This window comes from Gorilla gorilla, chromosome 1, assembly GCF_029281585.2.
Source record: "Gorilla gorilla gorilla isolate KB3781 chromosome 1, NHGRI_mGorGor1-v2.1_pri, whole genome shotgun sequence".
Taxonomy (NCBI): domain Eukaryota; kingdom Metazoa; phylum Chordata; class Mammalia; order Primates; family Hominidae; genus Gorilla; species Gorilla gorilla.
This window is the reverse complement of record NC_073224.2, coordinates 99,103,444-99,121,453: the sequence shown is the minus strand read 5'-3', so window position 1 is coordinate 99,121,453 and position 18,010 is coordinate 99,103,444. Positions and strand designations below refer to the sequence as shown.

The 18,010-nt window shown below is 38.4% G+C and overlaps 1 protein-coding gene and 1 pseudogene across 5 annotated transcripts in view; one reads left to right on the top strand and one right to left on the bottom strand.

Annotated features, from left to right (window-relative positions):
- The window catches only part of FCRL3 (Fc receptor like 3), a 63,501-nt gene that overhangs the window by 26,473 nt on the left and 19,018 nt on the right, over nt 1-18,010 (bottom strand). The gene's annotated exons all lie outside the window — the stretch shown is intronic.
- LOC101138392 (protein SON-like) lies at nt 1,495-8,256 on the top strand (annotated as a pseudogene).

The following is an 18,010-nucleotide window of genomic DNA, read 5'->3' as shown; positions in this document are numbered from 1 at the left end:
TTAAATTTGTATTTCAGATAAAAAACAAATAATTTTTACTATAATTATGTTCCATATAATACTTGGGATATGTATGAGTTCATTTTCATGCTGCTGATAAAGACATAACAAGACTGGGCAATTTACAAAATAAAGAGGTTTATTGGACTTACAGTTCCACATGGCTGGGGAGGCCTCACAATCATGGCAGAAGGCAAGGAGGAGCAAGTCACATGTTACATGAATGGCAGCAGGCAAAGAGAGAATGAGAGCCAAGCGAAATGGGTTTCCCCTTATCAAACCATCAGATCTCGTGAGATTTACTCACTACCAGAAGAACAGTATGGAGAAAACTGTCCCCAGGATTCAATTATTTCTCACTGGGTCCCTCCCACAACACATGGGAGTTATGGGAGTACAGTTCAAGATGAGATTTGGGTGGGGACATGGAGCCATATCAGGATATAATTGCATTTAAAAAGTAGTCACTGTTTATCTGAAATACAAATGTAACTAGGAGTCCCATATTTTTATTTGCTAAATATGGCAAATCTAATTGAACAGAATAACTTTTCATTTGCCTGAATATATTAGTGAATGTTTGTGTTGGGAGGACATCTATTTTCTTCCATGTGCATGCAACTCCTACTCCTGTTCCTCCTTCTGCTCCTTAACTCACTCCACCCTGGAAGAAGTGACGTGCCTTATGTGATCAGTAAATTTGGGAAGAATAATTGAGTCATGCTAAACTTATTATTATTATTACTATAATTTTTTGAGAAAGAGTCTCACTTTGTTGCCCAGGCTGGAGTGCAGTGGCCCAATCTCGGCTCACTGCAAACTCTGCATCCTGGGTTCAAGCGATTCTGGTGCCTCAGCCTCCCGAGCAGCTGGGACTATAGGCACGTGCCACCACGCCCAGCTAATTTTTGTATTCTTAGTAGATACTGGGTTTCACCATGCTGGCCAGGATGGTCTCGATCTCCTGACCTCGTGATCCACCCACTCGGCCTCCCAAAGTGCAGGGATTACAGGCATGAGCCACCGCACCCGGCCCCATGCTAAACTTAACTCCATGCTCTTCCCCCTGGATGCAACTCTACTGGCAGAAGGGTTTATGAACAAGCATACGCCTTCCCCTGTGTGGAGATTTAAGTGGGGAGGGAGTGAGGGAGTCTAAAGTTCCAGAGCAAATTTTCAGAGGCACAAACAATTGGGGCATGGGTTTATATGTAAAAGAACTAAAAACAAAAGAACAAATGTATGAGAGCTATATATTTACAAGGAGAGGCTTTTGGTGGGAAGAGATCCTGTCATTCTCAGCCTTGGGATTTGTTTAGTAAGAGAGAAGGGCATTTTCCAGATTGTGGAGGCCTATTCTGAGCCACCTTTTATACTTAACTACTGAGCCTGGGCAAGATGCTTGCAATCTTAGGGCATATGGTTTTGTGACACGACTTGTGGTGGCTTTGTTCATAGGTCAGTGGTTGTTTCTATAGAGGCGGGACTGTACCCATGAATGTGAATGAGCAAAAGGCACAAGAACCTTGTGAGGGCCTTCAAGATTGCTGCGAAGCCCTTGTAAGCAGGGATAGACAAGGCAAGGGCTTACGTATGGGCAGTAAGTGCTTGGAAGGACACAAGTGCTGCCTGGCAACAGAACTTTGGGGGCTGCAAGATGGTTCAACAGAGGTCCACAGTAGGCGGAGTCACATTTTCTAGGTAGTCATAGCTGAAGCAGATAGTCTTTTGTTTTTTTTTGGGGGGGGGGAGGGGCAAAAATAGAAATCTCTAAAGCATTTTTAGGCACTGGTGACTGGAATAATATTTTTGGCTCCAAGATTCCTTGTATGCTACAAAACACCAATAAGAATCTAGTTTTAAATTGCTAGAATGAAGCCTAGAAAAGCTTCCCATATCTCAGTCACCCCAAATCTCACCCTGCTTTCAGGTCCAAGCAGCAAACTGGATGGATTACTCTTGAATTCATGTGGCATTCTCTCAGCTCAAGGGTGGAAAACATTTAAACAATTACTGACATGATTACATAGTTATTGTAGGTGGCTTAATTTTTTAATTCTTTCATATAGAGATGGGGCTGTGCTCCCCAGACTGGTCCTGAACTCCTAGACTCAAACAATCCACCCACCTCTGCCTCCCAAAGTGCTGGGGCTACAGGTGTGAGGAAACACACATGGTCAGTTATATTTTCTAACTGAACTAAATGTAAATACAAGGTGAAAATATTCCCTAGGAGACAGTCTTCTTAGGCCAGTACAATTCCATATCAAGCAGAGGTTGGTCTGCTCACTTGAGAGGGTAGATGCTGTGTCACATAAGAGGTCCCTCACTGAATTCAGAGCTGAGGTGTCAGAAGCACTTCACTCAAAGAGGAAGTGAAAATCAAGATGCTTTGAATAGATTCAATGGAAAAGAAAGACACAAAATGTTATTTTAACATAGGTTCCTTCAATGTCTAGTTTATTGAGAGTTTTTAACATGAAGAGATGTTGAATTTTATTGAAGGCCTTTTCTGCATTTATTGAGATAATCATGTGGCTTTTGTCTTTAGTTCTGTTTATGGGATGAATCACATTTATTGATTTGCATATGTTGAACCTTGCATCCTAGGGCATAAGAAACCCACAGCCAATATCATACTGAATGAGCAAAAGCTGGAAGCATTCCCCTTGAAAACCGGCCCAAGACAAGGATGCCCTCTCTTACCACTCCTATTCAACATAGGATTGGAAGTTCTGGCCAGGGCAATCAGGCAAGAGAAAGAAATAAAGGTATTCAAACAGGAAGAGAGGAAGTCACACTATGTTTGTTAGCAGATAACGTGGTCCTATATCTAGATAACCCCATCATCTCAGCTCAAAAGCTTCTTAAGCTGATAAGCAACTTCAGCAAAGTCTCATGGTACATAATCAAAGTGCAAAAATCATGAGAATTTCTATACACCAACAGTAGACAAGCAGAGAGCCAAATCATAAATGAACTCCTACTCACAATTGCCACAAAAAGAATAAAATACCTAGGAATACAGCTAACAAGGGGAGTGAAGGACCTCTTCAAGGAGAGCTACAAACCACTACTCAAGGATAGCAGAGATGACACAAAGAAATGGAAAAACATTCCATCCTCATGGATAGGAAGAACTGATATCATGAAAAAACAATTTATAGATTCAATGCTATGCCCAATAATTACCATTGACATTCTTCACAGAATTAGAAAAAAAAAATTTTAAATGTGTATGGAACAAAAAAGAATCCAAATAGACAGGACAATCCTAAACAAAAAGAACAAACCTGGAGATATCACACTACCTGACTTCAAATTATACTATAAGACAACAGTGACAAAAAAGCAAGGTACTGGTATAAGAACAGATACATAGACCAATGGAATAGAGTAGAGAGCCCAGAAATAAGACCACACAACTAAAACCATCTGATCTTTGACAAACCTGACCAAAACAAGCAATGGGGAAAGGATTCGCTATTTAATAAATGATGCTGGGAGAACTGGCTAGCCATATGCAGAAAATTGAAACTGGACCCCTCCTTTCACCATATACAGAAATTAATTCAAGATGGATTAAGAACTTAAATGTAAAACCCAAAACTATAAAAACCCTAGAAGAAAATCTAAGCAATACCCTTCAGGACATAGGCGCAGGCAAAGATTTCATGACAAAGACACCAAAAGCAATTGCAACAAAAGCAAAAATTGACAAGTGAGATCTAATGAAACTAATGAGCTTCTGCTCAGCAAAAGAAGCTATCATCAGAATGACCAGACAACCTACAGAATGGGAGAAAATATTTGCAATTTATCCATCTGACAAAGGTCTAACATCCAACATCTACAAGGTACTTAAACAAATTTACAAGGGAAAAAAATAAAAAACAACTTCATTAAAAAGTGGGCAAAGGACATGGACAGACACTTGTCAAAAGAAGACATATATGTGACCAACAAACACATGAAAAAAAGCTCAACACTACTGATCATTAGAGCAATGCAAATCAAAGCTACAATGAGATACCATCTCACACCAGTCAGAATGGCTACTATCAAAAAGTCAAAAAACAACAGATACTGGCAAGGTTGTGGAGAAAAAGGAAAGCTTATACCCTGCTGGTGAGAGTATATATTAGTTCAATCATTGTGGAAGACAGTGTTGTGATTCCTCCAAGACCTAGAGGCAGAAATACCATTTGATCCAGCAATCCCATTACTGGGTATATACCCAAGGGAACATAAATCATTTGATTATAAAGATACTTGCATGCATATGTTCATTGCAGCACTATTCACAATAGCAAAGACATAGAATCAATCTAAATGCCCATCAATGACAGACTGGATAAAGAAAATGTGGTACATATACACCATGGAATACTATGCAGCCATAAAAAGGAATGAGATTATGTCCTTTCCAGGGACATAGCTAGAGTTGGAAGCCATTATTCTCAACAAACTAATGCAAGAACAGCAAACCAAACACTGCATGTTCTTGCTTATAGGTGAGAGCTGAATGATAAGAACACATGGACACATAGAGGGAAACAGAACACACTGGGGCCTGTTGGAGGGTGGGGGGCGGGAAGAGAGAGAGCATCAGGAAAAATAACTAATGAATACTAGGCTTAATACCTGGGTGATGACATCATCTGTACAACGAATTCCCATGACGCATGTTTACCTCTGTAACAAACTTGCACATCCTACACATGTACCCCTGGAATTCAAATAAAAGTTGGGGAAAAAAGAAACCACTCAATTACAAAGTAGGGCATCCTCAGAAAGCAGGAGAAGGAATGCTGCTACCTCATATGCGATGCTTGCTTATACAGGATATTAAAGCTAAGAATAGTGTACTTTATTATAAAGGCTTGTGATCAGCCTGTGACAGGCTATAAGTATTTTTTTGTTGCTATGTAATTTTTGATTTCAGTAAGAATTTACAAGTGTACTACTATCTTTGAAGTGAAACTTATTCTTAAACTAAAAATGCTTTCTGTTCTTAAAAAAAAGGCACAAAATGAATGGTTCCCACCCATCCTTAAAATAGTAAATGCTTTTAGTGTCAACGTTAACCTTGTGAGTGCTGTGAGTTTCCTCACAACTGAGTTTAAGTTTAAAGGCTCTGAGTCCACTGGCATCAACTGGCACCAACTGAATGGCATTCTGCGAAGCTAAACAATGAATTTCTTTATCTACTTTTCTTTCTTCATATGTGAATGAATCTCCATCAGGGTCTGTAGAGACATTAAATAAGGGTTCTAAGAGTGTAAGCCTACTTAGTATTATTGCTCTAGAGTTGGGGGTTGGCTTTCTAGAATTCAGTGGCTATGGGGCCTGTGCTGTGATAATCTTTTATCCCCTATTAATCCTTTGAACTTGTTAAAACTGTGGCTCATGAGAGTCTTGGCACTGAACCAACACAATCTCCAAGGTTCTGAAAGAAATGATTCCATTCAGCTGTGAGACAGTACAGACAGCAATTGCTAAAACAAACTTAGCTTCATGCAGACATTGAGAACTTACACTTAGTTGAGATTAAGCAGAATATAATAAATTGGGGGGTCAGAGGTTACTTTAAGTTCTTAAAGACAATTTGATTTAAGGCTTTAGTTTATTTGGATTTTACTGGGTCTGGAATTTTTCCTACAAAACGATTTAATCTTTGAACTTCAATTTCTTCCTAGGGATATTAACAAGGGGAAAAAAAGGCTTGTAGTAAAAATTTGTGGCATCTCGACATTGTTATAATTTTGCTATTGGAGGATCTCATTGTTTAATCTTATTGCAGAACCTCTGAACTGCTTATCGGACTTAATTTGACATGAAAAATATAGAGCAAAATTTTAGCCTTGGATTCCAATAGATATTTGTGTTATATAGCTAACATATTTTTCTGAATTTTCTTGAAAAATTCTACACCACTGCCCACCAGTGGTCCCATGAGGATACCCACAAAGGCAGGGTTTGTCCTGGGGAGAAGCTTTGTGAACATGGGTGACAACTTTCGGAAATTCTGATAGCTACTGTTGGCAATAGAAAGAGAAATGAGATAGGATCCCTAAAAAAAGAAAGTATACAAGATTTTATGAAGAGTGATAGATATGATAAAGTTGTATACACAAATTTCCATGTGAAAACCAAATATGAAATAAGTACCTTATTAAACAAGGTAGTAACATGATATAAATGTCAAAGAAAAGGTTCCACATGAGTGGAGAGACGAAAGAAAGTCATAGACATTGCACGAAACCCAAGTCGTCAGAGTCGGAGTCATACTCCAAGTCGTTGACGAAGGTCTAGTTCTGTGGGTAGAAGAAGGAGCTTTAGCCTTTCCCCAAGCTGCTGGAGCCACACCCCCAGCCGCCAGAGAAGATCAAAGTCTGTGGTAAGAAGACGAAGCTTCAGTATCTCACCAATCAGATTAAGGCGATCAAGAACACCCTTGAGAAGAAGGTTTAGCAGATCTCCCATCCGTCGTAAAAGATCCAAGTCTTCTGAACAAGGCAGACCATCCAAACGTCTAACAGGTTTGGATAAGGCTCAATTACTTGAAATAGCTAAAGCTAATGCACCTGCCATGTGTGCTAAGGCTGGTGTCCCTTTCCCACCAAACCTAAAGTCTGCACCTCCACCTACTATAGAAGAGAAAGTTGCTAAAAAGTCAAGAGGACCTACTATAGAAGAACTAACTGAGAAATGTAAACAGATCACACAGAGTAAAGAAGATGATGATGTAGTAGTGAATAAACCTCATGTTTTGGATGAAGAGGAAGAAGAACCTCCTTTTTATCGTCATCCCTTTAAATTCAGTGAACCCAAACCCATTTTTTTTCAATCTGAATATTGCTGCAGCAAAACCAGCTTCACCAAAAAGCCAGGTAACCTTAACAAAAGAATTCCCTGTATCATCTGGATCTCAACATTGGAAAAAAGAAGCAGATAGTGTTTATGGAGAATGAGTTCCTGTAGAGAAAAATGGTGAAGAAAACAAAGATGATGATAATGTTTTCAGCAGCGATTTGCCCTCAGAGCCTGTGGACATCTCTACAGCAATGAGTGAACGGGCACTCGCTCAGAAAAGACTCAGTGAGAAAGCATTTGACCTTGAAGACATGAGCATGTTAAATAGAGCTCAGGAAAGGATTGATGCCTGGGCTCAGCTGAACTCTATTCCTGGCCAGTTCACAGGAAGTACAGGAGTACAGGTTTTGACACAAGAACAGTTGGCCAATACTGGTGCCCAACCTGGATTAAAAAGGATCAGTTCTTAAGAGCAGCCCCGGTAACTGGAGGAACGGGAGCCGTTTTGATGAGAAAAATGGGCTGGAGAGAAGGAGAAGGATTAGGAAAAAACAAAGAAGGCAATAAGGAACCCATCCTAGTTGATTTTAAGACAGACCGAAAAGGTCTTGTTGCGGTAGGAGAAAGAGCACAAAAAAGGTCTGGGAACTTCTCTGCTGCAATGAAAGATCTGCCAGGCAAACATCCTGTGTCTGCTTTGATGGAAATCTGAAATAAGAGAAGGTGGCAACCACCTGAATTTCTATTGGTCCATGATAGTGGCCCTGATCATCGCAAACGTTTTCTCTTTAGGGTATTGAGAAATGGAAGCCCTTACCAGCCCAGCTGTATGTTTTTCTTGAATAGGGATTGATAAATGGAAGTGCTTACCAGCCCAGCTTTGCCAGCCTTAATAAGAAGCATACTAAAGACACAGCAGCTACTGTGGTTCTTCAAGCAATGGGCCTTGTACCAAAGGACCTCATGGCTAATGCCACCTGCTTCAGGAGTGCCTCACATAGATAGATTGAGGTTTTATAATAATCATTTCAGATAATTTTACTCTGCCTCACAATGTGTTTCCTCTTTAATGTTGTAAATATTTGGCAATTTAAGACATTGTGTAAAAAGCAATCTGTAGAAACATCTCCAGGCTTTGATTTTTGTACCATGGAAATTGTATTTAACCATACAGGGTTTTGGTATGTTTATATTGTTTATCTTAGTGATGTATTTGTTTAAGTGGCTAACATCCAAACGATTGTTTGAAGGCATTAGAGTAATCTTCAGTGTGGAATGTTAAATAACGCTTTTATACTGTATTTTGTACTATGATGTAACTCCCCTTCCTTATGGCTAGCCTACTGTAACACTTGCCTGTAATCAGTGAAGGGCTGTGCACCTTGTACTATTTCACAATGGGTTCTGCTGGACAGATACTGGGCCAGTGTTATTGAGGTGATCAAGCAAGAGCTGTTCCACAGGGCTAAAGCAACCATCTCCCCTCAAAATTTTGTAGAGGTTCTAAAAAGAAAGGGTATGTGGTGTGATGATCAGCACTAAGCCCTGCATTCCTGTTAAAGCCACTTGGGTCATAAGAAGGGAGTAAAAAATGAAGTCTGACTAGAATTCTACTATTGCTGAGGCCAAGTACATTTAGTATGGCATCGAGTTGTGATATAGTTTTACTTTGATGTGCATTTTGAATTTCAGCTACACCTAGATAGACATAAAATGATAATTAAAATGCTGTAACCAACTTATCTAATAAAATTGGCAACCAGCCACTGTTCTGTTGACTATGAGAAAGTTAAAGTTTATGTTAATTTTTAGGGTCTGATAGGATATTTCATGTGTATTACAGTGGTATTCATATGCTATGTTTCTAAACTTTATTTTCAAAAGCTTAAGGCCCAAATACTAACTTCTCTGGAATAATAAAATTTAAAAAAAAAGAAAGTCATAGACATTGCATGGCCAGATAGGGTAGAGATCTAACCTCACTTGTACTTCATCTTAGAATGAGACATCCCGGCTTTATGATCCTAACAACATTTGAAAGCTTAACATTCAATAGAATAAAATGCAAATAGAATAAAATTCTCTCTCCCCTACTTCACCTCCCTCTTATTTTCCTCTCCCTTTATATTGCCCTTTTTGATTCAGACAGCTGGCCATAATGTTCTATTAATGAGCTAAAATACAGTATGAAGGACACACACAGATGGGACAAAAAAGCAGAATGCACATGTAGAGCCCAAGTGCAAAGGCACTGCAGCTTTGTGTTTTACTCACTGCAAAGCTCTGGAAAAGACTTGAAAGTAGCTAAGTTCTGCCTTAGGGTCAAATGTCCCTTGGGAGTCCAAATGGTGGAGAAAATACATCTGACTTCAAGCCCACATAAAGTGGGCACAGAATGGTTAAAAAGCAAAACCTTGAACATCTACATAAGTGAAATTAGATTTAGTTTTACTACACCCAATGTGGAGGCACTTGACACCTCTGTGCAGTGATAGGATTATTTTGAGATAAGATGTTTTTCAGAGCATTTGATTTTCCCTTCATTAAATAGATTTCTCTCTTTAGAGCCTAGACCAAAATAGCCAACATTCACTGAACATTATCATTCATGTGTTTAATGGTACCTCCAGATTAACATATTCAAAATTGAAGCAATCTTTTTTTTTTTTTTTTTCCGACACGGAGGCTTGCTGTCACCCAGGCTGGAGTGCAGTAGCGTGATCTTGTCTCACTGCAACCTCTGCCTCCTGGGTTCAAGCAATTCTCCTGCCTCAGCCTCCCAGGTAGCTGGGATTACAGGCATGCACCACCAGGCCCGGCTAATTTTTGTATTCTTAGTAGAGATGGGGTTTCACTATGTTGGCCAGGATGGTCTTGATCTCCTGACCTTGTGATCCACCCACCTTGGCCTCCCAAAATGCTGGGATTACAGGCGTGAGCCAACACGCCTGGCCTCCTTTTTTTTTTTTTTTAACTACATGTACTCCCTCAGGTGTCACCATCACCATTCACTCAGATGCTTAAGTCAGAAACCTGAAAATCATGTTTGATTCTTTTCTATTATCATTCCCAGCTGTACCATTGCTGTTTGCTAAAATTACTCTTGACTCCTTTAGTTTCTCTTTTTATTGTCATGGCCCTATTCCAATCTCTCACTACCAGTCTATTCTTTTTTGAGTCTTTTTTTCCATATGTAATATATATGTACAGCATAGTATATATAACAAAAGCGTTTAGCTTAATAAATTATTGTAAAGCAATCACCCATATAATCACCACCAGATCATAAAATAGGATATTACAAAGATTCCAGAAGTCCTTGCCTGCCTCTTTCTCATCACAACTCCCTGCTTCCTGGGTGTTAGCTTTTATGGTAATCACTTCACGTTGCTCTACCCATTCCTAATCAATATTGATTAGTTTTTCCTGTTTCTGAGCTATATATTCATTTAATCAAATTATTTATATTCTTTTGTATCTTGCTTGTTTCATTCAACATGATGTTTGTGAGATTTATTCATGCATTTATTCTAGTTTATTTTTATTGCTGTGTTCTAACTTTTTATTAAATTCATTCTATTGTATGAATGCATCACTTTTATTTGTCCATTGTACTGTTTATGGCCATTTGAGTAGTATCAAGTTTTTGCATTATTACAATGATATTATGGATATTGTGAACATTTTGGTATATATAAGCACACACTTATACAGAAATTGAATGTTGGGTCACAGGGTAGTATATATGCATGTCAGCTTTAGTAGATGATGCCAAAAAGTTTTCCAAAGTGGTTGAACCAATTTACATTCAGCCTAGTTCTCATTGCTCCACTTAAATTTAGCCATTGCTATCGGTGTGTAGTAGTAGCTCATGATTTTATTTTGTATTTCTCTTATTATTAATGAGGTTGACCATATTTTTACCGATTTTTTGTCTTTGGATTTTCTTTTATTGTAAAGTGCTCAAGTCTTGTGGTGATTTTTCTGTTATATGTCTTTTCTTTATAAATCTGTAGTTCTTTATGACTTGTAGTTTTGGATACAAACCCCTTGTTGGGTTTATGTAATGTAAAAATTTTCTCTCACCCTGAGGCCCTGCTTTGCACTTTCTTCCTTGTGTCTTTGGATAAACAGAAGTTCTTAATTTCAATGTAGTCAAACTTACCAATCTTTTCATTTATCTTTGCTGTTTTGTTTAAGAAATTTTCTCTACTCTAACTTATAAAGATACAGTACTAAGTTGTGTTTTAAAAACTTTTTATCTTTTCTCATTTAGTTTTATAGTTCACTAGAAATTATTTTGTGTTGCTTGCATATGTAATAATGAAGAGATTAAAATTTATTTTACTCTATCTTGATATCTAATTATCCTAGGATCAATCATAGAAAGTTCTTCTCTTCTCCGTACTACATTTATTTTTTATTTTTTAATTTTTATTTGTTGTGGGTATATAGTAAGTGTATATTTTTATGAGATACCTGAGATACTTTGATATAGACATGCAATGTGTAATAACCACATCATGGTAAATAGGGTATCCATCACTTTGAGCATTTATCCTTTCTGTTACAAACAACCCAATAATACTATTTTAGTTATTTAAAAATATACAATTAAATTATTATTGACTATAGTCACCTTGTTGTGCTATCAAATACTAGGTCTTATTTATTCTTCTATTTTTTTGTACCCATTAACCATCCCTAGTTCCCCCTCATACCTCTACTATCCTTCCCGGCCTCTGCTAACCATCTTTCTACTCTATCTTCATGAGTTCAATTGTTTTGATTTTTAGCTTCCACAAATAAGTGAAAACATGTGTTTGTCTTTCTGTGCCTGGCTTATTTCACTTAACATAATGATTTCCAGTTCCATCCATGTTGTTGCAAATGACAGGATCTCATTCACTTTTATGGCTGAATACTACTCCATTACATATGCGTATCACATTTTCTTCATCCATTCCTCTGTGATGAACACTTAGGTTGCTTTCAGATCTTGGCTATTGTGAATAGTGCTGCAACAGACATAGGAATGTAGATAGCTCTTTAATAAACTGATTTCCTTTTAGGGGTGGTATATACCCAGCAGTGGGATTGCTGGATCATATGGTAGCTCTATGTTTAGTTTTCTGATGAACCTCCAAACGGTTCTCCATAGTGCTTGTACTAATTTACGTTCTACCAACAGTGTGTGAGGGCTCCCTTTTCTCCACATCTTCACTAGCATTTGTTATTGCCTGTCTGTTGGACATAAGCTATTTTAACTGGGGTGAGATGATAACTCATTGTAGTTTTGATTTGCGTGTCTCTGATGATCATATGCCTGTTTGCCATTTGTATGTCTTCTTTTGAGAAATATCTGTTCAGGTCTCTTGCCTATTTTTGATTAGATTATTAGATTATTTTCTACAGAGTTGTCTGATCTTATATATTCTGGTTGTTAATACCTTGTCAGAATGGGAGTTTGCAAATATTTTCTCCCATTCCGTGGGTAGTCTCTTCACTTTGTGAATTATTTCCTTTCCTGTGCTGAAGCTTTTTAATTTGATGTGATCCAATTTGTCCATTTTGGCATTAGTTGCCTGTAAAGCTCACTCATTCTTTCCTCTGTTTGATCTATTCTGTTATTAAAAGATGCTGATGCATTCTTCCATATGTTGATTGCATTTTTCAACACCAGAATTTCTGCTTGATTTTCTTTTATTATTTCAATCCGTATGTTAAGTGTACCTGATAGAATTCTGAATTCTTCCTCTTTGTTATCTTGAATTTCTTTGCGTTTTTTCAAAATTGCTATTTTGCATTATCTGTCTGAAAGGTAACATATCTCTGCTTCTCCAGTATTGGTCCAGGTGCCTTATTCAGTTCATTTGGTGAGATCACGTTTTCAGAGATGGTCTTGATACTCATAGATGTTCCTTAGTGTCTAGGCATTGAAGAGTTAAGTATTTACTGTGGTTCTTTGCAGTCTGGCCTTGTTTGTGCCTGTCCTTCTTGGGAAGGTTTTCCAGGTATTCAAAGGAACTTGAGACCCAACCCCAGTAGTGCTGTGGTTCCTGCAGACTCATAGACGTACTGACTTAGTGGTCTTGGATAAGTTCCGGAAGACTTCCCTGGATTACCAGGCAGAGACTCTTGTTCTCGTCCCTTATGTTCTCCTAAATAAATGGAGTCTCTCTTTGTGCTGTGCCGCCTGGATCTGGGGGTGTCGTGATGCAAGCACCCCTGGGGCCACCACCACTGACTGTGCTGGGTCAGATCTGAAGCCAGCCCAGCACTGGGCCTCACTCAGGGCCCACTGTAACCACTACCTGGCTACTGCTTATGTTCGCTTAAGGCCCTAGGGCTCTACAGTTAGCAAGTTGGGAAGCCAGCCAGGTTTGTGCCTTTCTTGCCCCGGTCACACCCAGAGATGCTGTCTGAGAGCCAGGGACTGGAGTCAAAAATCTTAGAAATGTACCTGGTATTTTATTCTATTGAAGCTAAGCTGTTCCTTGGTCCACAAGACAAAGTCCTTTCCGCTCTTCCCTGCCCTTTCCATAGGCAGAGGAGCCTTTCTCAGTGGCCACCACCACCACTGGCCCATGGGTAATTCTGTCAGTCCACTGCCAATATTCACTTAAGGCCCCAGGGATCTTCACTTAGCCAGGCCTGGGTGGTGAAAGCTGCCAGGCCTGGGACTCACCCTTCATGGCAGTGGGATTCCCTCTGGCCCAGGGCAGGTTCAGAAATGCTGTTTAAGAGCCCAGGCCTGGACTTAGGGTCCCCAGGAGCCCACTTGGTGATCTACCCAACTGTGGCTGAGCTGGTACCTAGGGTACAAGACAAAGTCCCCTTTACTTTTCTCTTTGCTTTTCTCAAGCAGAAGGAGTCTTTCACCATGGCCTCCACAACTGGGAGTGTACTGGGTCTCACTTGAAGCCAGGATGTCTCAGAGTCTCACCAAAAGCCCAGTACTACCTGGGTATTGCTGCTGGTTATTGAGGGCCCAACGTCTCTTTATTCAGCAGGTGATGAATCTTGCCTGGACTGGGTCCTTCTCTTCAAGGCAGCAGATTCCCTTCTGGGCCATGATGTGTCTAGAAATGTCATCTGAGACCTAGGTCTTGGAATGGGGGACTTACAACTCTGCCCAATGCCCTACCCTACTGTGGCTGAGCTGCAAGACAAAGTCCTCTTTACTCTTCGCTCTCCTCTCAAGCAGAAGAAAGGAGTCAATTTCTTTGCTACAAGCTGCTCTGCCTGGGGTTTTGAAAGGGGTGGCACAAGCACTCCCTTAGCCCACTGGGCTGGTGTCTCTCTGGGTCTCATGCTACCCTAGTTCACTGGCTCTAAACCCAGCCCAGCACTAGGACTTGCCTAGGAATTGCAGTCCTTGTGTCCTAGACTGCGTTTCAGGCTTATCTAGAACCCCAGAGCACTTTAGCCCACAGTGACAAGGTTTGCTGAGAAACTCAGGTTCTGACCACTGGGATGCACTATTCTGTTCCCTCCATGGGTGGGCACTGGCTTTTCTCTCAGTGTTATGACAGGGCCACACTGAGTTTAATGCCAAGTTCCCTAGTCACTGTGCTTCCCCTCTCCCAACTGCATGAATTCTCTCTATGTATCATCCAGCTGCTGCCAAGGAATCAGGGAGGGGTGGTGTCGGCAATTCAAAACTGTCTTTCCTACTCTCTTCAGTGCCTCTTTCAGTAATATAAAGCTAAATTAGGTACTGTGATTGCTCACCTGATTTTTTGTTCATGTGTAGTTGTTGAAATTTGCAGGAGGGATGATTGGTGAAGATTTCTATTTGCTCATCTTCCTCTGCCTCCTTCTGTACTATGTTTATTATAACTGAAGTTTATGCATATATATGGATCAGTTTCTGAATTATCTATGATTACATTGATTCATTTATCATTGTGGCTGTATCACCCTTTTTATAGCTTCAAAATATATTTTATTCTGAAATCTTTTGTCTTTCTCTTTTTTCTCAAAAATGTCTTGCTATTCTTTGCCCTTTGCATTTGAATATGCATACCAATTTTAAAATTAACTGTTAAATTCCATAAAATATAAACAAATAAAATCTTTTTAGGATTAAGATTGAGATTTCATTAAATTAATACAGCAATTTGGGAAAAATTGAGGTTATTATCATATTAAACCTTTAACTGCTATTATCATATTAAACCTTTAACTGCTAAATATATTTCTCTATTTTCTAGGTCTCCTTTAATTTTTTCTAATGCTTTTATAATTACCTTTGTAGAAGCCTAAAATGTCTCTTCTTTTCCTTATTCTTAGGCATGCTATCAAAAATAATATATATATAGTGCATTTCATTTTTGTTGATGTGATAAAGACACTTACTGGTTTTTATATACGAATTGTTTTTATTCAGCAATTTTTCTAAACTTTTGTGTTAATTCCAACAATTTATCTATATATTCTTTTGGACTTGCTACATTTGCATTCATATTATTTGTGAATAATATTTGTTCTTTTACTTCTTGCTTAATCTTTATTTTTTTTGTTTCTTTTTCCTGTCTTTCTGCAATGAAAGGGCCTCCAGGCACTGTTGATAGAGTGCTGGGCCACTGTGGTGTTGTGGATTTGTTTTTCTTTTCCTCAGATTTCTCCCTTCTAGGTTTACATGGGAACTTATTATTATGTTTTAAGACACAGACCAGCGTTATTTTATCTATGCCAATATATGTTATTGTTTCTCCCATAGTCAGAATACTTAGATTTGAGAACTAAGGAGTGGAAGTGGGACACAACTTATGACATGTCTTTTTTATGACCCACTGCCAACATTTTCTTCCCATACCCATGACTTTGGGCTCTGCTTAGAAACCTTGGAGGAAAGCATGCTTCCTCTGAAGGATACAATTCCATTCCACTGAAGGATACAATTCCATTGCTCTGCAAACTGAGACTGTGACCTCAGTTTGAGGCTCTTCATGTCAGCAGACCAACAGGCAAAAAATTAGTCAGGATTGCCCAGAAAGACAGAACCAAGAGGATATATCTATATAGAGATAGATAGATTAGATGGATAGATAGATAATAGATAGATAGACAGACAGACAGACAGACAGATAGATAGATAAGGAATGTATTAGGGAATTGGCTCAGATGACTATGGAGACTAATAAGTCCCACAACAGGCTGTCTACAAGCTGGAGACCCTGGGTTGCCAGTACTGTGGCTCAGTCAAAGTGTGGAAGCTTCAGGACCAGGGAAGCTGATGGGATAATTCTTAGCCTAAGGTGAAGGCCTGAGAAACCAAGGGTGGGAGGGCACTGGCTTAAGTTCTGGAGGCTCAAGGCCAAACAGCCTGGGGTCCCGATGTCCAAGGACAGGAGGAGAAGAGTGTGTCCCACTTCCAGGAGGAGAGGAAGTCATTTCTTCTGCCTTTTGGTGCTATCTGGGCCCCTAGCTGATTGGATGGTGTATATCCTCATTGAGGTCAGATCTTCCCCACTTAGTCCACTCAGACTCACATGGCAATGTCCTCTGAAAATACCCTCACAGTCACACCCCAAAATAGTGCTTACCAGTCCTCTAATTGTTCCTTAATCCAGTCAAGTTGACATCTAAAATTAACTATACAGTATGTTGGCAAACATTACTTATTATTTTTATGAAGGTAAACAGGGCTGCCAACACAATGGGAATGGACAAGAGTATGCCTGGAATTCAGGACCTCTCCAGGGGTACCTCCTAATATATTCAACAGTAAAACTTTCAAATTTATTGACTTGCAATTATTTATTATATCTTTTGTTAAATCTTTATATGTTGTAGCTAGCTAACCTTTAATATTATTAAAGGGTAATTTTTAATATTAATATTACATTTTACATTTTACAAATTTTAATTTTTAAATATTAAATTTCTAATATTTTATTAAAGGGTAATTTTTTACCTACATTTTTTCTTTTTCTTTTCTCTTAATCAGTCTTGCTAGGTGTTTGTTAATTTTATTAGTCTTTTTATAGAAACAGCTACTGGTTTTGCTGGTTCTCCTTTTGAGCTCTTTTTTAGTATTCTATTATTTTTTGTTATTTCTTTACTATTCCATCCCTTTTTGGAGGGAAGAATTCTGTAGTTCCATTTACAAGCTTTTTGAGTTCAATGGTAGGTCTCTTGACTTTAATTTTTCTTTTTTTATTAATTCAATAAATAATTGTGAATTAATTCAATAAAATTTCCTCTAAGTCTTGCTCTAGCTGTATTCTATATTTTTTCACATCACACTTTTATTATCACTCTCTTGTATTTTATAATATTCTTTATGATTTCCTCTTTAATTAAAGTATAATTTTGAGTAATTTTTTTCCTTTTGCAGATATGAGACTATTTTTACTATCTTCTTTAATCAATTTTGATTTATTGCATTATGGTTTAAAAACATATATTGCTAGCTTTTTATTGAATTTATAATTGACTCATTTGAATGCTCCATGTGTACTCCTAAACAAAGTGAATTTTTGGTTCCATGTAAATTTATCTATATTTGAATTTATTACTCATATCTATAGTTTTGTTTAGCTTTATTTTATCTATTGGTTTCCAGAAGGGTTACATTAAAATCTTCAATGACAATTGTTGATTTAAATTTTCTTCTCCTGTAGTTCTGACTTGTTACTGTATGTTTGGAGACTATATTGTTACATGAGTATATGCGCATGATATATGATATTTTTTGGACCAATATTTACTTTGAATATTGGTTCCTTATATTTTTTATTCAACTTTCCTGGGTGTTTTAACTGTATAACAAGTGGTTAAAATAAAAGTTTTGATTAGATATCATGATTCAATAGCTGTTAATTTTCACAATAAGATGGCAAATATCCATATGGGACTTTTAAATTATATTCTGATATGTTCCATGACTCCTAAACTCCTCATCTGCTTAAGGAATATAAAAGGGTTCGGAGAGAGAAAAAAGAGATTGTTAAATGTACTTCCTTGGGCAGAGTTTTTGTACTGGATTTCTTTCCCTTATCCCCACTACAAGAGGACTGGTTTGGGGTGATACTTCCCTTGCCTTAGGTCTGATACTCTTTAGAGTTGAAATGTGTTTCTTGTATTCAGAGGAGCACAGTGGACTCTTATCTGACTCCTTTCTGAGAAATCTAAAGGCAAAGAAAGGGCAGATTAAGTGTTTTGATGATGGGCCTGGGAGAGAGCT